This window comes from Pseudophryne corroboree, chromosome 2 (genome assembly GCF_028390025.1).
Source record: "Pseudophryne corroboree isolate aPseCor3 chromosome 2, aPseCor3.hap2, whole genome shotgun sequence".
Taxonomy (NCBI): Eukaryota; Metazoa; Chordata; class Amphibia; order Anura; family Myobatrachidae; genus Pseudophryne; species Pseudophryne corroboree.
The window spans coordinates 782,775,061-782,801,956 of record NC_086445.1 but is presented as its reverse complement, the minus strand read 5'-3'; the positions used below and the strand labels follow the sequence as shown (position 1 = coordinate 782,801,956).

Genomic DNA, 26,896 nt, shown 5'->3' with positions numbered 1-26,896 from the left:
TATAACTTTAGTAAGGAAAATGAATGTATTTATAACACTAAACTTGATAACTGCGGGCCTAATTCAGATTTGATCGCTACTGTGCATTTTCGCACAGTGGGCGATCAGGTCTGAACTGCATATGTGCCGGCGTCGCAGTACATCAGTGCATGCCAGAGATGGGATTGGCATCTCTGCCCAGCGATCACCTCTGCCTGATTGACAGGCAGATGCGTTCGCTGGGCGGGAGGGGGCAGGCCAGCGGCATTAGGCCACCCTTTTGGGGACGCGGTCCGGGAAACACAGGCGTCCCCGGCCTGTGGGTGGGGGGGGCGTGGTGGCTGTGTGATGTCACACGCAGATGCTACGACTTGGAAAGCGACAGGTAGCTCCCTTCCAGTGCGCAGGAGCTGCGCTGGTAGGGAGGTACTCTTCAGGTACAAAAGCATCACCGCTGTGCAATGCTATTGTAGCTGTGCAGCAGGGGGAAAGCCAGACATGCAGGGTGGACTAGCCCTGTGCTGGGTATCCCCCCGCATGTCAGGGTGGCTTATCGTAGCCGTGCAAAATTTTGCACGGCTACGATCAGGTCTGAATTAGGCCGTGTGTCTGATAGAGATGTGCACCGGAAATTTTTCGGGTTTTGTGTTTTGGTTTTGGGTTCGGTTCCGCGGCCGTGTTTTGGGTTCGAGCGCGTTTTGGCAAAACCTCACCGAATTTTTTTTGTCGGATTCGGGTGTGTTTTGGATTCGGGTGTTTTTTTCAAAAAACCCTAAAAAACAGCTTAAATCATAGAATTTGGGGGTCATTTTGATTCCAAAGTATTATTAACCTCAATAACCATAATTTCCACTCATTTTCAGTCTATTCTGAACACCTCACACCTCACAATATTATTTTTAGTCCTAAAATTTGCACCGAGGTCGCTGGATGACTAAGCTCAGCGACCCAAGTGGCCGACACAAACACCTGGCCCATCTAGGAGTGGCACTGCAGTGTCACGCAGGATGGCCCTTCCAAAAAACACTCCCCAAACAGCACATGACGCAAAGAAAAAAAGAGGCGCAATGAGGTAGCTGTGTGACTAAGCTCAGCGACCCAAGTGGCCGACACAAACACCTGGCCCATCTAGGAGTGGCACTGCAGTGTCAGGCAGGATGGCCCTTCCAAAAAATACTCCCCAAACAGCACATGACGCAAAGAAAAAAAGAGGTGCAATGAGGTAGCTGTGTGAGTAAGCTAAGCGACCCTAGATGCCGACACAAACACCTGGCCCATCTAGGAGTGGCACTGCAGTGTCAGGCAGGATGGCCCTTCCAAAAAACACTCCCCAAACAGCACATGACGCAAAGAAAAAAAGAGGCGCAATGAGGTAGCTGTGTGAGTAAGCTCAGCGACCCTAGTGGCCGACACAAACACCTGGCCCATCTAGGAGTGGCACTGCAGTGTCAGGCAGGATGGCCCTTCCAAAAAATACTCCCCAAACAGCACATGACGCAAAGAAAAAAAGAGGTGCAATGAGGTAGCTGTGTGAGTAAGCTAAGCGACCCTAGTGGCCGACACAAACACCTGGCCCATCTAGGAGTGGCACTGCAGTGTCACGCAGGCTGGCCCTTCCAAAAAACACTCCCCAAACAGCACATGACGCAAAGAAAAAAAGAGGCGCAATGAGGTAGCTGTGTGACTAAGCTCAGCGACCCAAGTGGCCGACACAAACACCTGGCCCATCTAGGAGTGGCACTGCAGTGTCAGGCAGGATGGCCCTTCCAAAAAATACTCCCCAAACAGCACATGACGCAAAGAAGAAAAAAAAGAGGCGCAATGAGGTAGCTGTGTGACTAAGCTCAGCGACCCTAGATGCCGACACAAACACCTGGCCCATCTAGGAGTGGCACTGCAGTGTCAGGCAGGATGGCCCTTCCAAAAAACACTCCCCAAACAGCACATGACGCAAAGAAAAAAAGAGGCGCAATGAGGTAGCTGTGTGAGTAAGCTCAGCGACCCTAGTGGCCGACACAAACACCTGGCCCATCTAGGAGTGGCACTGCAGTGTCAGGCAGGATGGCCCTTCCAAAAAATACTCCCCAAACAGCACATGACGCAAAGAAAAAAAGAGGTGCAATGAGGTAGCTGTGTGAGTAAGCTAAGCGACCCTAGTGGCCGACACAAACACCTGGCCCATCTAGGAGTGGCACTGCAGTGTCACGCAGGCTGGCCCTTCCAAAAAACACTCCCCAAACAGCACATGACGCAAAGAAAAATGAAAGAAAAAAGAGGTGCAAGATGGAATTGTCCTTGGGCCCTCCCACCCACCCTTATGTTGTATAAACAGGACATGCACACTTTAACCAACCCATCATTTCAGTGACAGGGTCTGCCACACGACTGTGACTGAAATGACGGGTTGGTTTGGACCCCCACCAAAAAAGAAGCAATTAATCTCTTCTTGCACAAACTGGCTCTACAGAGGCAAGATGTCCACCTCATCATCATCCTCCGATTCATCACCGTGTACATCCCCCTCCTCACAGATTATCAATTCGTCCCCACTGGAATCCACCATCACAGCTCCCTGTGTACTTTGTGGAGGCAATTGCTGCTGGTGAATGTCTCCATGGAGGAATTGATTATAATTCATTTTAATGAACATCATCTTCTCCACATTTTCTGGAAGTAACCTCATACGCCGATTGCTGACAAGGTGAGCGGCGGCACTAAACACTCTTTCGGAGTACACACTTGTGGGAGGGCAACTTAGGTAGAATAAAGCCAGTTTGTGCAAGGGCCTCCAAATTGCCTCTTTTTCCTGCCAGTATACGTACGGACTGTCTAACGTGCCTACTTGGATGCTGTCACTCATATAATCCTCCACCATTCTTTCAATGGGGAGAGAATCATATGCAGTGACAGTAGACGACATGTCCGTAATCGTTGGCAGGTCCTTCAGTCCGGACCAGATGTCAGCATCAGCAGTCGCTCCAGACTGCCCTGCATCACCGCCAGCGGGTGGGCTCGGAATTCTGAGCCTTTTCCTCGCACCCCCAGTTGCGGGAGAATGTGAAGGAGGAGATGTTGACAGGTCGCGTTCCGCTTGACTTGACAATTTTCTCACCTGCAGTTCTTTGAACCCCTGCAGACTTGTGTCTGCCGGAAAGAGAGATCCAAGGAAGGTTTTAAATCTAGGATCGAGCACGGTGGCCAAAATGTAGTGCTCTGATTTCAACAGATTGACCACCCGTGAATCCTTGTTAAGCGAATTAAGGGCTCCATCCACAAGTCCCACATGCCTAGCGGAATCGCTCTGTGTTAGCTCCTCCTTCAATGTCTCCAGCTTCTTCTGCAAAAGCCTGATGAGGGGAATGACCTGACTCAGGCTGGCAGTGTCTGAACTGACTTCACGTGTGGCAAGTTCAAAAGGTTGCAGAACCTTGCACAACGTTGAAATCATTCTCCACTGCGCTTGAGACAGGTGCATTCCACCTCCTATATCGTGCTCAGTTGTATAGGCTTGAATGGCCTTTTGCTGCTCCTCCAACCTCTGAAGCATATAGAGGGTTGAATTCCACCTCGTTACCACTTCTTGCTTCAGATGATGGCAGGGCAGGTTCAGGCGTTTTTGGTGTTGCTCCAGTCTTCTGTACGTGGTGCCTGTACGCCGAAAGTGTCCTGCAATTCTTCTGGCCACCGACAGCATCTCTTGCACGTCCCTCTCGTTTTTTAAATAATTCTGCACCACCAAATTTAAGGTATGTGCAAAACATGGGACGTGCTGGAATTTGCCCAGATTTAATGCACACACAATATTGCTGGCGTTGTCCGATGCCACAAATCCACAGGAGAGTCCAATTGGGGTAAGCCATTCTGCGATGATCTTCCTCAGTTGCCGTAAGAGGTTTTTAGCTGTGTGCGTATTCTGGAAAGCGGTGATACAAAGCGTAGCCTGCCTAGGAAAGAGTTGGCGTTTGCGAGATGCTGCTACTGGTGCCGCCGCTGCTGTTCTTGCGGCGGGAGTCCATACATCTACCCAGTGGGCTGTCACAGTCATATAGTCCTGAGTCTGCCCTGCTCCACTTGTCCACATGTCCGTGGTTAAGTGGACATTGGGTACAACTGCATTTTTTAGGACACTGGTGAGTCTTTTTCTGAGGTCTGTGTACCGGTATCGCCTGCCTAGAGAAATGGAACCTAGATGGTATTTGGTACCGGGGACACAGTACCTTAAACAAGTCTATAGTTGGCTCTGCAGTAATGATGGATACCGGAACCACGTTTCTCACCGCCCAGGATGCCAAGGCCTCAGTTATCCGCTTTGCAGCAGGATGACTGCTGTGATATTTCATCTTCCTCGCAAAGGACTGTTGGACAGTCAATTGCTTGGTGGAAGTAGTAAAAGTGGTCTTACGACTTCCCCTCTGGGATGACTATCAACTCCCAGCAGCAACAACAGCAGCGCCAGCAGCAGTAGGCGTTACACGCAAGGATGCATCGGAGGAATCGCAGGCAGGAGAGGACTCGTCAGAATTGCCAGTGACATGGCCTGCAGGACTATTGGCATTCCTGGGGAAGGAGGAAATTGACACTGAGGGAGTTGGTGGGGTGGTTTGCGTGAGCTTGGTTACAAGAGGAAGGGATTTACCGGTCAGTGGACTGCTTCCGCTGTCGCCCAAAGTTTTTGAACTTGTCACTGACTTATGATGAATGCGCTGCAGGTGACGTATAAGGGAGGATGTTCCGAGGTGGTTAACGTCCTTACCCCTACTTATTACAGCTTGACAAAGGCAACACACGGCTTGACAAATGTTGTCCGCATTTCTGTTGAAGTACTTCCACACCGAAGAGCTGATTTTTTTTGGTATTTTCACCAGGCATGTCAATGGCCATATTCCTCCCATGGACAACAGGTGTCTCCCCGGGTGCCTGACTTAAACAAACCACCTCACCATCAGAATCCTCCTGGTCAATTTCCTCCCCAGCGCCAGCAACACCCATATCCTCCTCATCCTGGTGTACTTCAACACTGACATCTTCAATCTGACTATCAGGAACTGGACTGCGGGTGCTCCTTCCAGCACTTGCAGTGGGCGTGCAAATGGTGGAAGGCGCATGCTCTTCACGTCCAGTGTTGGGAAGGTCAGGCATCGCAACCGACACAATTGGACTCTCCTTGTGGATTTGTGATTTCGAAGAACGCACAGTTCTTTGCTGTGCTTTTGCCAGCTTAAGTCTTTTCATTTTTCTAGCGAGAGGCTGAGTGCTTCCATCCTCATGTGAAGCTGAACCACTAGCCATGAACATGGGCCAGGGCCTCAGCCGTTCCTTGCCAGTCCGTGTGGTAAATGGCATATTGGCAAGATTACGCTTCTCCTCCGATGATTTTATTTTAGATTTTTGAGTCCTTTTTTTACTGATATTTGGTGTTTTGGATTTTACATGCTCTGTACTATGACATTGGGCATCGGCCTTGGCAGACGACGTTGATGGCATTTCATCGTCTCGGCCATGACTAGTGGCAGCAGCTTCAGCACGAGGTGGAAGTGGATCTTGATCTTTCCCTAATTTTGGAACCTCAACATTTTTGTTCTCCATATTTTAATAGGCACAACTAAAAGGCACCTCAGGTAAACAATGGAGATGGATACTAGTATACAATTATGGACTGCCTGCCGAGTGCAGACACAGAGGTAGCCACAGCCGTGAACTACCGTACTGTACTGTGTCTGCTGCTAATATAGACTGGTTGATAAAGAGATGTCTATGTAACTATGTATGTATAAAGAAGAAAGAAAAAAAAACCACAGTTAGGTGGTATACAATTATGGACGGACTGCCTGCCGAGTGCAGACACAGAGGTAGCCACAGCCGTGAACTACCGTACTGTACTGTGTCTGCTGCTAATATAGACTGGTTGATAAAGAGATGTCTATGTAACTATGTATGTATAAAGAAGAAAGAAAAAAAAACCACGGTTAGGTGGTATACAATTATGGACGGACTGCCTGCCGAGTGCAGACACAGAGGTAGCCACAGCCGTGAACTACCGTACTGTACTGTGTCTGCTGCTAATATAGACTGGTTGATAAAGAGATGTCTATGTAACTATGTATGTATAAAGAAGAAAAAAAAACCACGGTTAGGTGGTATACAATTATGGACGGACTGCCTGCCGAGTGCAGACACAGAGGTAGCCACAGCCGTGAACTACCGTACTGTACTGTGTCTGCTGCTAATATATAGACTGGTTGATAAAGAGATAGTATACTCGTAACTAGTATGTATGTATAAAGAAAGAAAAAAAAACCACGGTTAGGTGGTATATACAATTATGGACGGGCTGCCGAGTGCCGACACAGAGGTAGCCACAGCCGTGAACTACCGCACTGTACTGTGTCTGCTGCTAATATAGACTGGTTGATAAAGAGATAGTATACTCGTAACTAGTATGTATGTATAAAGAAAGAAAAAAAAACCACGGTTAGGTGGTATATACAATTATGGACGGGCTGCCGAGTGCCGACACAGAGGTAGCCACAGCCGGGAACTACCGCACTGTACTGTGTCTGCTGCTAATATATAGACTGGTTGATAAAGAGATAGTATACTCGTAACTAGTATGTATGTATAAAGAAAGAAAAAAAAACACGGTTAGGTGGTATATACAATTATGGACGGGCTGCCGAGTGCCGACACAGAGGTAGCCACAGCCGTGAACTACCGCACTGTACTGTGTCTGCTGCTAATATATAGACTGGTTGATAAAGAGATAGTATACTCGTAACTAGTATGTATGTATAAAGAAAGAAAAAAAAAACACGGTTAGGTGGTATATACAATTATGGACGGGCTGCCGAGTGCCGACACAGAGGTAGCCACAGCCGTGAACTACCGCACTGTACTGTGTCTGCTGCTAATATATAGACTGGTTAATAAAGAGATAGTATACTCGTAACTAGTATGTATGTATAAAGAAAGAAAAAAAAACCACGGTTAGGTGGTATATACAATTATGGACGGGCTGCCGAGTGCCGACACAGAGGTAGCCACAGCCGTGAACTACCGCACTGTACTGTGTCTGCTGCTAATATATAGACTGGTTGATAAAGAGATAGTATACTCGTAACTAGTATGTATGTATAAAGAAAGAAAAAAAAACCACGGTTAGGTGGTATATACAATTATGGACGGGCTGCCGAGTGCCGACACAGAGGTAGCCACAGCCGTGAACTACCGCACTGTACTGTGTCTGCTGCTAATATATAGACTGGTTGATAAAGAGATAGTATACTCGTAACTAGTATGTATGTATAAAGAAAGAAAAAAAAAACACGGTTAGGTGGTATATACAATTATGGACGGGCTGCCGAGTGCCGACACAGAGGTAGCCACAGCCGTGAACTACCGCACTGTACTGTGTCTGCTGCTAATATAGACTGGTTGATAAAGAGATAGTATACTCGTAACTAGTATGTATGTATAAAGAAAGAAAAAAAAACCACGGTTAGGTGGTATATACAATTATGGACGGGCTGCCGAGTGCCGACACAGAGGTAGCCACAGCCGTGAACTACCGCACTGTACTGTGTCTGCTGCTAATATAGACTGGTTGATAAAGAGATAGTATACTCGTAACTAGTATGACTATAAAGAAAGAAAAAAAAACCACGGTTAGGTGGTATATACAATTATGGACGGGCTGCCGAGTGCCGACACAGAGGTAGCCACAGCCGTGAACTACCGCACTGTACTGTGTCTGCTGCTAATATAGACTGGTTGATAAAGAGATAGTATACTACTAATATTATATATACTGGTGGTCAGGTCACTGGTCACTAGTCACACTGGCAGTGGCACTCCTGCAGCAAAAGTGTGCACTGTTTAATTTTAATATAATATTATGTACTCCTGGCTCCTGCTATAACCTATAACTGGCACTGCAGTGCTCCCCAGTCTCCCCCACAATTATAAGCTGTGTGAGCTGAGCACAGTCAGATATATATATACATTGATGCAGCACACTGGGCTGAGCAGTGCACACAGATATGGTATGTGACTGAGTCACTGTGTGTATCGTTTTTTTCAGGCAGAGAACGGATATATTAAATAAAACAAACAACTGCACTGTCTGGTGGTCACTGTGGTCGTCAGTCACTAAACTCTGCACTCTCTTCTACAGTATCACAGCCTCAGGTCAATCTCTCTCTCTCTCTCTCTCTCAACCCTAATCTAAATGGAGAGGACGCCAGCCACGTCCTCTCCCTATCAATCTCAATGCACGTGTGAAAATGGCGGCGATGCGCGGCTCCTTATATAGAATCCGAGTCTCGCGATAGAATCCGAGCCTCGCGAGAATCCGACAGCGTCATGATGACGTTCGGGCGCGCTCGGGTTAACCGAGCAAGGCGGGAAGATCCGAGTCGCTCGGACCCGTGAAAAAAAACATGAAGTTCGGGCGGGTTCGGATTCAGAGAAACCGAACCCGCTCATCTCTATTATTTACAGTATCTTATTGTTGATAGTTTAAAGTTACTGATCTATGTTATTGAACCTGGTTGGCTTTCTATCCCAGTACTCTAGCACTGATCCTTGCCTGGTATGCATGCTGTATAAATATATTTCATAACACCTATACTATGGAATGTTTTTCCTAGCTCCAAAAGGCAAACAATCTCTTTAAGTCCCAGCTTCTGCCCAAGTGTATTGACAGGGTCTGAAACCTTTTTCTGTCACTTACTGGGTGATAAATTCCACTCCAAATGCCACTCTTCCCGGCTGACATTTTAGTGGGTCCAACGTCTCTCACAGATCTGGAAAATGAAAAACAAAGATCGGCAGAAAGAAATACAGATGTCTTATGAGCAACCCACAGATAAAGCAGCGCTATATTCAGATCATGCAGCATAAAGATTGTCAGTAATCCCATCCTAACCAGATACTTTTGCTCCCCACTAAATACAAAAAAAAATTAAAAAAATATTAACGAAATGTAATCTAATCAAATTGAACGGAACCAGACCCGTATCTTCCTAGGGCTATATGATAAATACATCACTGAATTCATAATCCAAGTGCTCTTCAAATTAAATAATGTTTATGATCATTTGTACATTTTTAGTATATAACTACTCTTTATTTACACAGTATATATATATATATATATATATATATAATATGAAAGTTTGTGTATATTGACACCCTTCAATGAACATCAAAGCATATATCTACCCTACAGAGATTGGTCTATTTGTTATAACCTATTGTACATTAAATACAACCACTGTACTTAATCTTCAAAGTATTTATAATTTATTAAAACACTTTCTAAAATTATTTAAAATAAATGAATAGAACAGTAGTTCAAATACATAGGTACACTTGTATTGCTGTATGATCGAAAAAACAGCTTTTGTCTGTCGTCTTGAATCCAGACACTATATTACCCAACGTGTTTTGTCATCTTTGACTTCATAAGGGGTGTATTACAAAATGAGTCTGTATTTATGGACTCTTTGTTAATAGTGTGGTCCTTTTCAATTGTTTTTTTTTTTTTAGCAGATATGTGTCTTTAGTGGTGCTTAATCAGACTCTTCCTCCTATCCAAAATAAAATGGATTGAGTGGCTGATTATAAATTGGCCCTCATGTACTTGTTGTCCTTTATTGACAACCTAGTATATTCTGCAAATAGCAGGCCCAGTTAATCAATTAAAAATTTGACAGGTGGGATTTTAGTATAAAGTGCTCTAAGAACTGAAGGTATTACATTTTCTTAACTTTGTTAATGTGATCCTCTCTCCTGGTCTTTCCTGTTCAAAATCTTGTTGAGCAGTGAACAGGAAGGACCAGGAGAGAGGATCACATTAAGAAGGTTAAGAAAATTGAATACCTTCAGTTCTAAGAGGACTTTATACTAAAATCCTGTCAAATTTTTAATTGATTAACTGGGACTGTCAATCACAGACTATACTAGGTTGTCAATAAAGGACATCAAGTACATAAGGGCCAATTTATAATTAGCCACTCAATCCATTTTTTTGGGGGGGATAGGAGGAAGAGTCTGATTAAGCTCCACTAAAGACACATATCTGCTAAAAAAAAACAATTGAAAAGGACCACACTATTAACAAAGAGTCCATAAATACAGACTAATTTTGTAATACACCCCTTATGAAGTCAAAGATGACAAAACGCGTTGGGTGATATAGTGTCTGGATTCAAGGCGACAGACAAAAGCTGTTTTTTCGATCATACAGAAATACAAGTGTACCTATGTATTTGAACTACTGTTCTATTAATTTATTTTAAATAATTTTAGAAAGTGTTTTAATAAATTATATATACTTTGAAGATGAAGTACTGTGGTTGTATTCAATGTACAATAGGTTATAACAAATAGACCAATCTCTGTACAGTAGATATACATTGATGTTCTATGAAGGGTGTCAATATACACAAACTTTCATATTAGGCGGCCCCTAAAGATACAATTTCCCTATATCTACTCAAAAGTCCCTTTCAGGCAGAGGACCAATCTGTGGGGTTGCTGCCAACAATCAAACAACAAAAAGCAACTGGCTACAGTAATTGTAGTCAAACTTAATAACAACAACATTAGAGTTGATTTAGAGCAGCATCAGTTACCAAACATACCATGTATATATATATATATATATATATATATCCATCCAAAACTCCAGTTTGCATGCTTTGGGTTTACAGCACTGTAGAATATATACAGTACATGACTTACCCACTAAATATGGAAGATAAATAACAATCTTTTGTATACTGTACAGTATATACTGGTGCATTTAAACACAAAGGCCATACCATAGGGCAAAGACATTTAATCGCTTGGTATTTTTGTTACAACAAAGTATTATGTCATCAGCTTTGAATTTATTTGTGAGCAGAATTTTAGACTAAATAAACACTAAGTTCAGAAATAGTAACGTAACGAAACAGCTGGTCAGCAGTTGTCCTATCTAGTAATGACAGCTATAGACAGATACCTGTGGTGACTTGGTTACTGTAACTGAGACTGAAAGTTGTTTCTAGTAAAGAGACTCCAGAAACCTAGGGAGTTATTTATCATTGAAGGACAAAAACGACTATATAAATAAATGTTGCATATACAGTATACTACCTCTGAATCTATCCCCTACATGAAACACATAATGATATAAATGTGTGATATTTGACCAAAGTACTATAAAATGATGTATGATCTTTATAAACTAATGTAATATTTTTTCTTCTTCACTTTTCTGCTTTTCTATTAACATGCATGTGGTATAATATGAATGTAGCGAGATATAAATATACAATATTTTTTTCCAGGTAAAAATATCAGAGACATGTTATATTTATATTGCTTACTGGATAATTGTATGTTGAACATAAAATAAACAGACACAGAACTATCACAAAAACAATACTACAATCAATATTTGATAGTAATTGCAAACATCACTGTCCGTATTCCAGACATTGAGCCATATATACAGTAGGACAGATTCTCCTCTAAAGGTGTCTGAACGTACTGTATTCAGCCCATACTGAATCTCACACTTACAGCTCAGCATATAAAGATATTAGAAGTACAGGTTACAGTACATTGCCCTTCAATTTAAACAAGTTTTTAACAATTGTTTGTAATATTACTTTTCCCTAAGTCTTTACGGAATCATCAATCTGATCTTTTGTCTATTATATCATCAAAGTGATTTTTAATACTGATATTCTTCTTGTAAGTATATTAAGAGGTGGGACCAAAACGGGAACCTACTGTATATGAAGAATACCCCAATGATTTTTAAAAATATATTCTACATTCCAATTGTAAAACATTTCTATAAAGGCCCATAAACACTATAAGATATTTTCCAAAGAAATGAGCGATAACGATGGTTGTGATTAATTAAATCAGTCAGATTGTTCAAATTGTTCTAGTGTGTACACAACAAACTATCAACAATGCGTGCACCCGTGGTTGTTGGAAGCAGGTTGTCAGTTGTCCATGCATGCAGCTCAGTCCCAGCAGAACAGATAGTTTGTAGTTCAGATTGGTCGCAAACCTCTGCAAATTCGCAGAGTTACGTTCAGGTCTGAATTAGGCCCTAACACTGCAAAGCCACATCTATATGCTATCCACAGCTCATATGTCAAGGTTTTCAAAGAATGAGGTACCCTCAATGAGGTTTCCACAGGAGAGGTAACGTAAATAAAGAAAATATACACTGCTCAAAAAATAAAGGGAACACTTAAACAACACAATGTAACTTCAAGTCAACTTTTGTGAAATCAAACTGTCCACTTAGGAAGCAACACTGATTGACAATCAATTTCACATGCTGTTGTGCAAATGGAATAGACAACAGGTGGAAATTATAGGCAATTAGCAAGACACTCCCAATAAAGGAGTTGTTCTGCAGGTGGTGACCACAGACCACTTCTCAGCTCCTATGCTTTCTGGATAATGTTTTGGTCACTTTTGAAAGCTGGCAGTGCTTTCACTCTAGTGGTAGCATGAGATAGAGTCTACAACCCACACAAGTGGCTCAGGTAGTGCAGCTCATCCAGGATGGCACATCAATGCGAGCTGTGGCAAGATGGTTTGCTGTGTCTGTCAGCGTAGTGTCCAGAGCATGGAGGCGCTACCAGGAGACAGGCCAGTACATCAGGAGATGTGGGGGAGGCCGTAGGAGGGCAACAACCCAGCAGCAGGACCGCTACCTCCGCCTTTGTGCAAGGAGGAACAGGAGGAGCACTGCCAGAGCCCTGCAAAATGACCTCCAGCAAGCCACAAATGTGCATGTGTCTACTCAAACGATCAGAAACAGACTCCATGAGGGTGGTATGATTGCCCGATGTCCACAGGTGGGGGTTGTGCTTACAGCCCAACACCGTGCAGGACGTTTGGCATTTGCCAGAGAACACCAAGATTGGCAAATTCGCTACTGGCGCCCTGTGCTCTTCACAGATGAAAGCAGGTTCTCACTGAGCACATGTGACAGACGTGACAGAGTCTGGAGACGCCAAGGAGAACGTTCTGCTGCCTGCAACATCCTCCAGCATGACCGGTTTGGCAGTGGGTCAGTAATGGTGTGGGGTTGCATTTCATTGGGGGGCCGCACAGCCCTCCATGTGCTCGCCAGAGATAGGCTGACTGCCATTAGGTACAGAAATGAGTTCCTCAGACCCCTTGTGAGACCATATGCTGGTGCGGTTGGCCATGGGTACCTCCTAATGCAAGACAATGCTAGACCTCATGTGGCTAGAGTGTGTCAGCAGTTCCTGCAAGACGAAGGCATTGATGCTATGGACTGGCTTGCCCGTTCCCCAGACATGAATTCAATTGAGCACATCTGGGACATCATGTCTCACTCCATCCACCAATGCCACGTTGCACCACAGACTGTCCAGGAGTTGGCGGATGCTTTAGTCCAGGTCTGGGAGGAGATCCCTCAGGAGACCATCTGCCACCTCATCAGGAGCATGCCTAGGCATTGTAGGGAGATCATACAGGAACGTGGAGGCCACACACACTACTGAGCCTCATTTTGACTTGTTTTAAGGACATTACATCAAAGTTGGATCAGCCTGTAGTGTGTTTTTCCACTTTAATTTTGAGTGTGACTCCAAATCCAGACCTCCATGGCCAGTATTTACTAATATTCGTGTTTGAGTCGGTTTGTGGAGTGTTTAAACTCCTTTGTAATTGGGTGCATTTTCATGCAACTTTTTTAATTGAGATACGCTAATTTACGAAGCTGTCGTCTTATTTGTTTTCGTTTTTTCCGATGTCGTTAGCATTCGTATTTTTTGGGGTCATTTACGGCCGACATTAACGTTTGCGTACGGGTTTTTATTGTTTGTACTTGGGGTTTTTTCTATGTTAAACGCGGCAGTGTTTTTTTTAGACCACGGTCGCATTTTCACTTTTAGTTTCGGTTTTCATCCCCGTTCGTGATTGGTTGTGTTTCAGATGTAGGAGTGTCTGTGCGCAACCATATAAATACACCCCAAACCTTCCGCACCTCGTGGGTTTAGTTAGTGGTGAGGAGAGAGGTTGTACAGTGGAGTTTGGTGAGTAGTGTTTGTTTGGAGGAGTATTTTTTGCGTGTTCCGAGTGTTGTATTGTGTTTGAAAGTAGTTTTGTCATTCTTGTTGTCTTGTATTTTTTGGTTTTGTCTCAATTTTTGTCAGTTTTTTTTATTTATAGTCCCTTGTCAGTGTGTGTGTGTGTGTGTGTGTGTGTGTGTGTGTGTGTGTGTGTGTGTGTGTGTGTGTGTGATTAGTGTAGTGGTAGTGGAGGAGTGTTGTTTTTTTTTTTTTTTCTGTGTTAATTGTTTAGTCACACAAAAGTCAATTATGTATGACTCAGAGGTGGCTGAGGTGAGTGAGGTGGAGGGTGTTAGTGAGGGGGAGGAGGTCGGTCAGGTAGAGGAGGTGAGTGTTAGTGAGGTGGAGGAGGTTGGTGAGGTTGCTGCAGCAGCCTCAAGTGACAGTGATAGTGACAGTCAGACAGCTCCGCAGCCACACACCACTACTAAGACTGGGCGTAATGTAAAGTTTAGTTATGCAGAAAATGTGGCATTGGTGCTGGAGATGATGAAGTATCAGCGGCAGCTATTTGGGCCTGAGTCCGCCAAGGTGCCAACACAGAAGAACACGGTGTTGTGAGCAAAAGTAGTTGCTGCTGTAAATAGTGAGGGGGTGGTGAAGCGGACGGAGGACACGTGCCGCAAACGGTACTATGACATAAAGCGACGTGTCAAGTCCAAAATGGCCAAGGAGGCGAAGTCGGCTCGCAAAACCGGTGGTGGTCCACCCTTTATTGCCACATATCTGGACTATGAGGAGCCCATGCGGACTATAATCCCTCCAGAAGTAGTGTCTGCAACCCATGTCCGGGATTCCGATCGCCCCAGGAAGGATGGTGAGCATGTGTATTTGCCTTAACATTCTATGACATTACTTCTGGCTTACTGTATGTTTTAAATGTGTGTCATGTGACCTTGCATATTACTCCCATCTTCAAGTGTGCGTCATCAAATGCATTGTTTTGGGTCATGTTTCATACAAAAGTCAATGTAACGTCTTACTTGCTTGTATGTCATGTGGTTTTTGGACAGTACATTTTTCATGTGTAGTTTGAACTTGGTGTGTCATTGAATTGTCCAGCAATAATGTTTTACTTTTGCACATTGTACATTTTGAAATTTGGACTATGTTTTTTATTTCAGTTATCCATATGCAATGTTTCCAAATCAGTGGTTGATATGTTAGAGGCTGGAGTAGTGCAAAATGTCTTTGAAGGCAGTTACATGTGTAATTTTATTAGTACTCAATGTAATATTGTTTAAGTCAAGGCCACTATTTGCTGGTTCATTTTGAGTCTGTATTTGTACACTGACACAACAACTGCAGACTTAGTTACCTTACTGTATTTTTTTTTGTTGGCCTCATATTGTGGTAATGTGTGTTTGGAGTGCCACATCACAGACCTATTTCTATATTGCATCTGTAATTTTTTTCCTTTTATTAGAAAATGAAGCTGTGTGTGTTTTGGCTTGTTAGTGTATGTTTTTGGAATTGTGTCCTATGTCTGTGTCCTGTATATGATTCCCTGTGTTGAACTTTCCATAGTGCATATGGCTATTGGACAATGTTTTGGGTTTGATGTTGTGCTTTTTGTGTTTAATGTCCTTATTTTTAGATTCATAATAAAACATCCATTTTTTTAAGATGTAATGTTTATAAGCATAATGGGTGGATGTATTAACAATAGCATGAATATTTTTTATTTTTATTTTATTTACAGTGTTGAAAAAAAGCAGTACTGGTCGTCCTACAGTCACTCCCATCACATCTGATGATGATGACGCTGCGGAAGCAGGTAAAGTGTCCATTGTAGTATAGGTTAGGTTTGTAAATGAATGGCCATAACAAAATGTCACTTTCAATACTAGGTCCATCCAAAGAAGTCTTAAGCAGCAGAAGGCGCACTTCTGGAACACACCACAAAAAACATCTGCCAGCAAAGAAAGCAAGGTCTGATGTCCAGGGCCAACCACAGCAGGCTACCCCGCCACGAAGATTATCTACTGTTTGTCCGGTGCCCCCACTCCAAATTTTGGACACACCTCCAAGAAGCCCCTCATCTTGATTGTGAGTAACAAACTGTGATAACAATTAAAAATGTCAGATCTTTAAAAAACCATTTACTTAAATTCATTAAGTAAATACCCATCAAAATCTGCTATACTTACCCAAGTCAGTAAATCATGAAATGGAAACCTAACAAAATGGCCTTCACAACATCCAGTAAAGATATGTATGTCCACTTCAGCCATCCAGTAGCACATTGTCTGGAAGATGCCACAACAGAAACTCATGTGTAAGCTTTGCAAAAAGTAAGGTTGTTAGAATCATTTGTTAGAATCATTTACACATGTGTGTTTGTCCTAACATTGCCAACTGCATACAAAAACATTACTATGTTTTGGTTGGAGACACTATAAGGCAACACGTTATGGATTACAATGTGTTTTTAGGCAGGAGTATGTCTGATGTACCATACAACTCATGTGTTTGCTTTCAGAATGAAGTAACCAGACACATTTGCCACAAACAGGCATATGTATGTATTTAAGTAATGAGTGATGATGTTGCTAGGCCGGATATCTGAAAGCACCAGTCCATCACATGTGTTCCATGTCTAGTGCTTTGTACCAATGTATTAAACATATGTATAAGTAACGGATAAATGTTTTTAATTTCAGCTTCTAGTCCTGGTACCAGCATCCCTCCGCAACAACAGCAACACAGTGACATGGATGACACAATCTTGTTAGAAATGCATCCAGTAATCGAAGGAATCAGCCCCCCAGAACCTGTGAGTACTCCACCACAGCAAAGCACACCACCACCCCAACACAGCCCAACAACACCAGTAACACAAGGCCCTGATCAAGTGTTCTGGACCATTTGGGCTAGACAGCAGGCCACTAATGAAGATTGCCTGCGTAGGCAGACCCAAATGTTTGCAAGCCTACTATCTCACCTCAGACAAATCAGCAGAAATCTGAGTAGACAAAATGAAACAAACACAAGAATTGCAAATACCATGGAAATCATGCGTGCAGACATTACACATGTCATGGGCAACTTACAGCGCATAATGGAAGAACAGCACAGACAACAGCAAAGCTATATCAACATTTTAGAAAGCAATCAAATGATCAATGAATCCATGTCCAGAATTGTAGACAATCAAAATGCTGCAACACGTGAACTCAATGCCACCCTCACTAACCTCAATGAAACACTCAGATCCATGCAGCAACAGCAAACAAGCAGCAGTTCTGGTACGACTACTCCAAATGTAACGCCAATGTCATCACCACCAAGGCGCTCCACCAGAGCACGCCAACACGACAGTGGTAAAGGCAAAGGCCAGGACAAGCAACCACCCAAATAAACATTTAAAAAAAACACACCCATTTCTTTAAAGAGAAGAGAAACAAAACACTTACCAAGTGTATGATTAACAGAATATATATAACACTTAGCTCCTTGACAATTTGTACAACATCATTAATTATAACTGGTACAAACAACAACAGGAATTTTGTATGCACATTTCTTCTTTATCATCTTTGTATTTTTTGTTAGCAGGAAACTGTTGTTTGAGCTGCACATAGATGTTAGCATGCAGAAAGCAGACCACTTGATTTTTTTTCTAATCATTACTCTTTCTAGATTCTAATCATTCTTTGAGCCAGCAGACAGACTAATTGGCAGCCAGGCAGGTTCATCCATGACCAATACAATTTACAATGTGAATTGTAACTGTTTTACATTTCTTCTCTAGACGAATTGACAAGAAAAACACAATTGAGGGGGTCATTCCGAGTTGTTCGCTCGGTAAAAATCTTCGCATCGCAGCGACTTTCCGCTTAATGCGCATGCGCAATGTTCGCACTGCGACTGCGCCAAGTAAATTTGCTATGCAGTTAGGAATTTTACTCACGGCTTTTTCATCGTTCTGGCGATCGTAATGTGATTGACAGGAAATGGGTGTTACTGGGCGGAAACAGGCCGTTTTATGGGCGTGTGGGAAAAAACGCTACCGTTTCCGGAAAAAACGCAGGAGTGGCCGGAGAAACGGAGGAGTGTCTGGGCGAACGCTGGGTGTGTTTGTGACGTCAAACCAGGAACGACAAGCAGTGAAATGATCGCAGATGCCGAGTAAGTCTGGAGCTACTCAGAAACTGCTACGAGGTGTGTAATCGCAATATTGCGAATACATCGTTCGCAATTTTAAGATGCTAAGATTCACTCCCAGTAGGCGGCGGCTTAGCATGAGCAAATCTGCTAAAATCCGCTTGCGAGCGAACAACTCGGATTGACCCCCTGAGTTGGCTAAAAGTGTCCTAATATGTTGGGGGTAATATTTAGATAATTCAGTCCGAAAATGACTGACATTATTGTTGTGCCATGTTTGTGTGTGTTAAAAATAAGTAATCAGATTTAAAAACATGATGCAGAAACAACAACATTTGAAATATTTGAAAGTTGAGCACAAATGTGTGTAATAATGGATATATGTTGAAAAATGTGTATTGCCTTACAAATCTACAAGTTTTGGCCAGCAAACATAAGGAAATAAATTATTTTGCATGAGAGAAGTTTGTGTCCCTTTTATAGGCATCCTAATTCAGGGTAGAATGATTTGTAAGTGTCAAAACATGTAAACACGGCTGAAAAAAGCAGGTCTATTATTTTGCTGCGTTTTTTAACAAATCGCAAACAAATACGACCGCAATTGAGCACTCAGAGACTAATTTAATAAGAATATTTCATTTATTCAGATCTAGGATGTGTTATTTTAGTGTTCCCTTTATATTTTGGAGCAGCGTATATGTATTCATTGCATAGTATATTGATGGAAACTGCACATGTATGGATGAGTTATATTTTGCAAAAAGAAGAGCGGAGATCCTATACAACATAAGAATATGGTGATAATAGCTCATTTTATTTTGTGAACATGTGTCTATTTCTTCTGGTTTGAACATGTGTATGTTTACCGTGTAAATACAACAGCTCGGAACATGTTTCTAGCACACTTGAACCATCTGCATTATCTGATCAGTTATTATGAAAATGTATTTCATTAAAATTCTACTCATTTACAGGTATCTATAGAGAGTCAATTTGTTGTCTTTTTAAGGTATCACATCTTCACATGTTTATTTGTTGTTTACATTGTTTTACATATTAGTGTATTCCACTATAAAATATTGAGGGTGGTTGCCAAGTTCCACTGATAGTCCCAGTCCAAACCTTAGCCGTATTTACTATTGGTGCAGGGTATGCAGAGCACCCAGGACACTGGATCCATGGGGGAAGCCTGGACTGCACACCCTGTATGCAGTTTATACTTACCTTGTGCTGGCATGCGAGTCCCTTCTTCGCCGTGGCGCCATCTTCGCAGTGACATGTGGAAGATGCCACTGCGCAGTGTAAGCAAAGACTCTGGCACTGTAGCTGCAAAGATGGTGCCATGGAGGCAGAGAGACCTGATTTCCAGCACAAGGCAAGATGCGGGGCTGGGCGGGGGACCCGCCCTACATGGTCCCCCTTGAGTCTTTGTACTCCCCTTCCCCCAGCTGATGTAAAAACTGTCTGACATCTCTAATGTGTGCAATATAGTCTGTTTGAAGTTCATTATAATATCTTTTCCTGCAAAAGTATATCTTCTGTTAATGTCTGTGCCCAGAAACAGGTACATTATTTTTAAAACCTGTAATAACTTTTTTCTTTTAAATATCAGGTGAATCTCTTGTCTACTCATAGTAGGTATGAAATGTATTTTGATTTCGTGAACTGGATTAATTTTGGTGTGATCTGAAGTTATTGTAATCATTTTTGTTCTTGTAACAATAATTGAGATATCTCCCAACCCAGCTATTTCCACATCTGCAATATCTCTAAAATATGACCCTTTATAACCCACAAGTCTACTAAATCTCTAATTCTTGTTCTTGTCATCTTCTACTTGGACTTTTGCAATGTACAACTCTCTGGTTTTCCTCTCTTATTGACTCTCCAATGTCTCCATTATTACATCTACTGTATCCTAAATGATGCAAATCTGATTCATCTGCTTTGATTTGACCTCTAATATCTTTCTACTTCATTTCTGACTCTACAAAATCCAGTTTAATCCCCTTCCACAACATCCAAAGCACTTGATCACTCTTTCCCTTCCCACATCAAATATCTCACCTCAGTGCACACTCCCCTCCTCACTATGTCGCCTTGCCAGGGTGACCTTCTCCAACTGCCACAGGATTTCTCCTGTGCTGCTCCTCTTCTCTGCAACTCACTCTCCCAGACTGTCTACCAGCCTGCATTATTGCAGACTTTCCCTGAAAACATATTTGTTCATCAAAGCCTCTCCCATCTAATTTCTTAGTCTGTAAACTCTTACAAGTAGGACCTTCCAACCCCTTAAATGCTCCTGGCATTAGCCCTGTCTCCAGTACACTCCCACTCATGGTTTAGGTATATGGTTTAGGTATATGAAACTTTCTGTATGCTAAACCCAGGGCACTAGGTCATTAGGTAATAATGTTTTATTGTCACTCACTTTGTCAACTTATTATTTCACTGTTTAATTTATCAACTTGTACAGTCTGTCAGTACTTTTTATATTGATTGGTTGTATTTCAATGTGATGTATCCCTTTATTGCACTATGCACACTTAGGAGTTTCTGTCCGATATTTAAAAGGGCAATGCTTCTGCTAGCCATGTCATGCTAGTAGAAGCACTGACCTTTTAAAAATTGGGCAGAAATGTAACCCAACTCTTGATAATAAACCCCTTAGTGACACTATTTAAATAGATGAAAATAATAATTTAAAACTATATATAAAAAAAAGTATAGAAACTTTGGTAAGCTATTATTAATTTAGTAAAAAAATTATTAATGACTGAAATAATCAGAATAGGTATTCACATGGTATTCTCATGTGCAAATGCATTTGGTCAGTATCTCTAGCATCATAAGTATAAACAGCGTGTATACTAACACTCTTTTACTATATTGCTTTATTGAGATGAAAATCTGTAATCACCCACTGTACTAAAGTCCAAATTGAATATTTGGGAACCCAGGGAAACTAACTTGACCCTACAACCAATAAAATTGGCAATAACATATGCTGGCAAAGTTATTAAAAAGTATATTGTGCCAATACAGTACTCACAGTACCACAGTTCACAATTTGCCACACAGGAACCCCAGTTCATTTATGCCATAGTGCCCCTCAGGCTGGCAAAGTAGCTGTGTGTGTGTGGGGGGGGGGGAGCACTGTGTGGCAGCCATAGCTCGGAGTATATGTGTGCTAAAACAGAGGTTTTGAGAACAATTGATTTGGTTGACACATATTCAAAATCTAAATATTGCAGGAGGCATGCATTTATAATGGGTGATCCTGGCTCAAGGGTGGCCTGTGCCACTAGCAGGGTCGGACTGGCCCACAGGGGTACCAGGGAAACCACCGGTAGGAACGTGTATTTTGTGGAACCGCACTAGTTAAATAATATAGCTAACGTACAAAAATAAATGTTAACAATGACATATCAATATACATGCAGTTATTAAGTAGATCTAGAACTGCTAATGATTGGCGGTGCTCCCAGGAATTTTGTAGGATATACTACAATTGGAAAGGACAAGAGGAAAAGACAAAAAACCCTTGTTTGGGAGCACTCATTTGAAAAAATAAGGATAATATGTATAATGAAAAGATATTAAGACATAACCTTTATTTTAATCCTTGAATAAAAAGAAAGAAATGTTGGACAAAAATTAGGGCTCGTGTGTGTAAAAAATCTTGTTTAACCTTTTTAGCAAATGAGGTACAAGATGATAAAGATGGTGAAAATATCAGTGGAGTAGTAAGGGATACCAAATGGTCTCATGGAGATGCAGGGTATCCAGAAAGTCACTGTACTAGCCTGAATTATGGATATCACTGATGAAGGCAGTATAGGCAAAATTCTGAATTGGGTCTAAAATAAATCTCAAAGGGAATGCGAAAAAGGTGAAGCAAGGACTGTGATCAAACTTCCCTTAGTGGAAGAGGGAGGGGTTGTTGGGGGATTGAATGTGATGGGGTGAGTAACATTGGGCCCACTGCACCTGGTATTCTCAGGAGGTTTAACGTCCTGGTACTGGCCAGGCCGTACCTATTAGGCTTCCGAGATCAAATGAAATCGGGCGTATTCGAGGTAGTAAGGCAGTGGGCCGTAATCAATAACAAAAATGGAAAAAGAGGGAGAAATACTTCTTTTTTCTGTACTCTAGTGAGTCAATACCATGTTGGTCTGAGACAATTTTTCCAGATTGGAGAGTGTGTAAGAGGGTTTATGGGATGTAAGTTTCTCTCTTAAAAGTGGCCCACTGCACCTGGTATTCTCAGGAGGTTCCCCTTCCCAATACTGACCAGGCCATACCTGCTTAGCTTCCGAGATTGGACAGGATCGGGCGTATTCTGGGTAGTATGGCCGTGGGCCGCCAATAAGGGGGAACAGGGGGTCACACTCTCCTTGCTGTATTTCATATACCTCAGCACAAAAATGATATGGAAGGATATTTTCAGAAAAAAGTATTTTAAGGAGACAACATTTTTTTGTGTGATGAACAAAAAACAATATATAAAATTACAATTGAGATGAAGTAAGGGGGGGAAGAAAAAGGGGGGGGGAAATGCACAGTAATATGTAGAGATGAGCGGGTTCGGTTCCTCGGAATCCGAACCCGCCCGAACTTCAGCTTTTTTTACACGGATCCGAGCGACTCGGATCTTCCCGCCTTGCTCGGTTAACCCGAGCGCGCCCGAACGTCATCATGACGCTGTCGGATTCTCGCGAGGCTCGGATTCTATCGCGAGACTCGGATTCTATATAAGGAGCCGCGCGTCGCCGCCATTTTCACACGTGCATTGAGATTGATAGGGAGAGGACGTGGCTGGCGTCCTCTCCATTTAGATTAGAAGAGAGAGAGTGAGATTGAGACAGAGACACTTGATTTACTGGAGCTTAGGAGTACTAGAGAGTGCAGAGTTTACTAGTGACTGACCACTGACCAGTGACCACCAGTGCAGTTTTATTTAATATAATCCGTTCTCTGCCTGAAAAAAACGATACACAGTGACTCAGTCACATACCATATCTGTGCTCAGCCCAGTGTGCTGCATCATCTATGTATAATATCTGACTGTGCTCACACAGCTTAATTGTGGGGGAGACTGGGGAGCAGTTATAGGTTATAGCAGGAGCCAGGAGTACATATTATTAAAATTAAACAGTGCACACTTTTGCTGCAGGAGTGCCACTGCCAGTGTGACTGACCAGTGACCTGACCACACTGACCACCAGTATAGTATACTATATTGTGATTGCCTGAAAAAGTTAAACACTCGTCGTGTGACTTGTGTGGTGTCTTTTTATTCTATAAAAAACTCATTCTGCTGACAGACAGTGTCCAGCAGGTCCGTCATTATATAATATATACCTGTCCGGCTGCAGTAGTGATATATATATATTTTTTATATCATTATTTATCATCCAGTCGCAGCAGACACAGTACGGTAGTTCACGGCTGTAGCTACCTCTGTGTCGGCACTCGGCAGTCCATCCATAATTGTATACCACCTACCCGTGGTTTTTTTTTTCTTCTTTATACATACTACATCTCATTATCATCCAGTCTATATTAGCAGCAGACACAGTACAGTACGGTAGTCCACGGCTGTAGCTACCTCTGTGTCGGCACTCGGCAGTCCATCCATAACTGTATACCACCTACCCGTGGTTTTTTTTTTCTTCTTTATACATACTACATTTCATTATCATCCAGTCTATATTAGCAGCAGACACAGTACAGTACGGTAGTCCACGGCTGTAGCTACCTCTGTGTCGGCACTCGGCAGTCCATCCATAATTGTATACCACCTACCCGTGTTTTTTTTTTCTTTCTTCTTTATACATACTACATCTCATTATCATCCAGTCTATATTAGCAGCAGACACAGTACAGTACGGTAGTCCACGGCTGTAGCTACCTCTGTGTCGGCACTCGGCAGTCCGTCCATAATTGTATACCACCTACCCGTGGTTTTTTTTTCTTCTTTATACATACTACATCTCATTATCATCCAGTCTATATTAGCAGCAGACACAGTACAGTATGGTAGTCCACGGCTGTAGCTACCTCTGTGTCGGCACTCGGCAGTCCATCCATAATTGTATACCACCTACCCGTGGTTTTTTTTTCTTCTTCTTTATACATACTACATCTCATTATCATCCAGTCTATATTAGCAGCAGACACAGTACAGTACGGTAGTCCACGGCTGTAGCTACCTCTGTGTCGGCACTCGGCAGTCCATCCATAATTGTATACCACCTACCCGTGGTTTTTTTTTCTTTCTTCTTTATACATACTACATCTCATTATCATCCAGTCTATATTAGCAGCAGACACAGTACAGTACGGTAGTCCACGGCTGTAGCTACCTCTGTGTCGGCACTCGGCAGTCCGTCCATAATTGTATACCACCTACCCGTGGTTTTTTTTTTCTTCTTTATACATACTACATCTCATTATCATCCAGTCTATATTAGCAGCAGACACAGTACAGTACGGTAGTCCATGGCTGTAGCTACCTCTGTGTCGGCACTCGGCAGTCCATCCATAATTGTATACCACCTACCCGTGGTTTTTTTTCTTCTTCTTTATACATACTACATCTCATTATCATCCAGTCTATATTAGCAGCAGACACAGTACAGTACGGTAGTCCACGGCTGTAGCTACCTCTGTGTCGGCACTCGGCAGTCCATCCATAATTGTATACCACCTACCCGTGGTTTTTTTTTTCTTCTTTATACATACTACATCTCATTATCATCCAGTCTATATTAGCAGCAGACACAGTACAGTACGGTAGTCCACGGCTGTAGCTACCTCTGTGTCGGCACTCGGCAGTCCATCCATAATTGTATACCACCTACCCGTGGTTTTTTTTTCTTTCTTCTTTATACATACTACATCTCATTATCATCCAGTCTATATTAGAAGCAGACACAGTACAGTATGGTAGTCCACGGCTGTAGCTACCTCTGTGTCGGCACTCGGCAGTCCGTCCATAATTGTATACCACCTACCCGTGGTTTTTTTTTCTTTCTTCTTTATACATACATACTAAATCTCATTATCAACCAGTCTATATTAGCAGCAGACACAGTACAGTACGGTAGTCCACGGCTGTAGCTACCTCTGTGTTGGCACTCGGCAGTCCATCCATAATTGTATACCACCTACCCGTGGTTTTTTTTTCTTTCTTCTTTATACATACTACATCTCATTATCATCCAGTCTATATTAGCAGCAGACACAGTACAGTACGGTAGTCCACGGCTGTAGCTACCTCTGTGTCGGCACTCGGCAGTCCATCCATAATTGTATACTAGTATCCATCCATCTCCATTGTTTACCTGAGGTGCCTTTTAGTTGTGCCTATTAAAATATAGAGAACAAAAATGTTGAGGTTCCAAAATTAGGGAAAGATCAAGATCCACTTCCACCTCGTGCTGAAGCTTCTGCCACTAGTCATGGCCGAGACGATGAAATGCCAGCAACGTCGTCTGCCAAGGCCGATGCCCAATGTCATAGTACAGAGCATGTCAAATCCAAAACACCAAATATCAGTAAAAAAAGGACTCCAAAACCTAAAATAAAATTGTCGGAGGAGAAGCGTAAACTTGCCAATATGCCATTTACCACACGGAGTGGCAAGGAACGGCTGAGGCCCTGGCCTATGTTCATGGCTAGTGGTTCAGCTTCACATGATGATGTAAGCACTCAGCCTCTCGCTAGAAAAATGAAAAGACTCAAGCTGGAAAAAGCACAGCAAAGAACTGTGCGTTCTTCGAAATCCCAAATCCACAAGGAGAGTCCAATTGTGTCGGTTGCGATGCCTGACCTTCCCAACACTGGACGTGAAGAGCATGCGCCTTCCACCATTTGCACGCCCCCTGCAAGTGCTGGAAGGAGCACCCGCAGTCCAGTTCCTGATAGTCAGATTGAAGATGTCAGTGTTGAAGTACACCAGGATGAGGAGGATATGGGTGTTGCTGGCGCTGGGGAGGAAATTGACCAGGAGGATTCTGATGGTGAGGTGTTTTGTTTAAGTCAGGCACCCGGGGAGACACCTGTTGTCCGTGGGAGGAATATGGCCGTTGACATGCCTGGTGAAAATACCAAAAAAATCAGCTCTTCGGTGTGGAAGTATTTCACCAGAAATGCGGACAACATTTGTCAAGCCGTGTGTTCCCTTTGTCAAGCTGTAATAAGTAGGGGTAAGGACGTTAACCACCTCGGAACATCCTCCCTTATACGTCACCTGCAGCGCATTCATAATAAGTCAGTGACAAGTTCAAAAACTTTGGCCGACAGCGGAAGCAGTCCACTGACCAGTAAATCCCTTCCTCTTGTAACCAAGCTCACGCAAACCACCCCACCAACTCCCTCAGTGTCAATTTCCTCCTTCCCCAGGAATGCCAATAGTCCTGCAGGCCATGTCACTGGCAATTCTGATGATTCCTCTCCTGCCTGGGATTCCTCCGATGCATCCTTGCGTGTAACGCCTACTGCTGCTGGCGCTGCTGTTGTTGCTGCTGGGAGTCGATGGTCATCCCAGAGGGGAAGTCGTAAGCCCACTTGTACTACTTCCAGTAAGCAATTGACTGTTCAACAGTCCTTTGCGAGGAAGATGAAATATCACAGCAGTCATCCTGCTGCAAAGCGGATAACTGAGGCCTTGACAACTATGTTGGTGT

General features: G+C 42.9%; 1 protein-coding gene and 1 pseudogene across 1 annotated transcript in view; both read right to left on the bottom strand.

Annotated features, from left to right (window-relative positions):
* LOC135017006 (matrix-remodeling-associated protein 5-like) overlaps positions 1-26,896 on the bottom strand; it is a 73,373-nt gene that overhangs the window by 13,575 nt on the left and 32,902 nt on the right. The gene's annotated exons all lie outside the window — the stretch shown is intronic.
* LOC135052015 (5S ribosomal RNA) lies at positions 22,449-22,566 on the bottom strand (annotated as a pseudogene).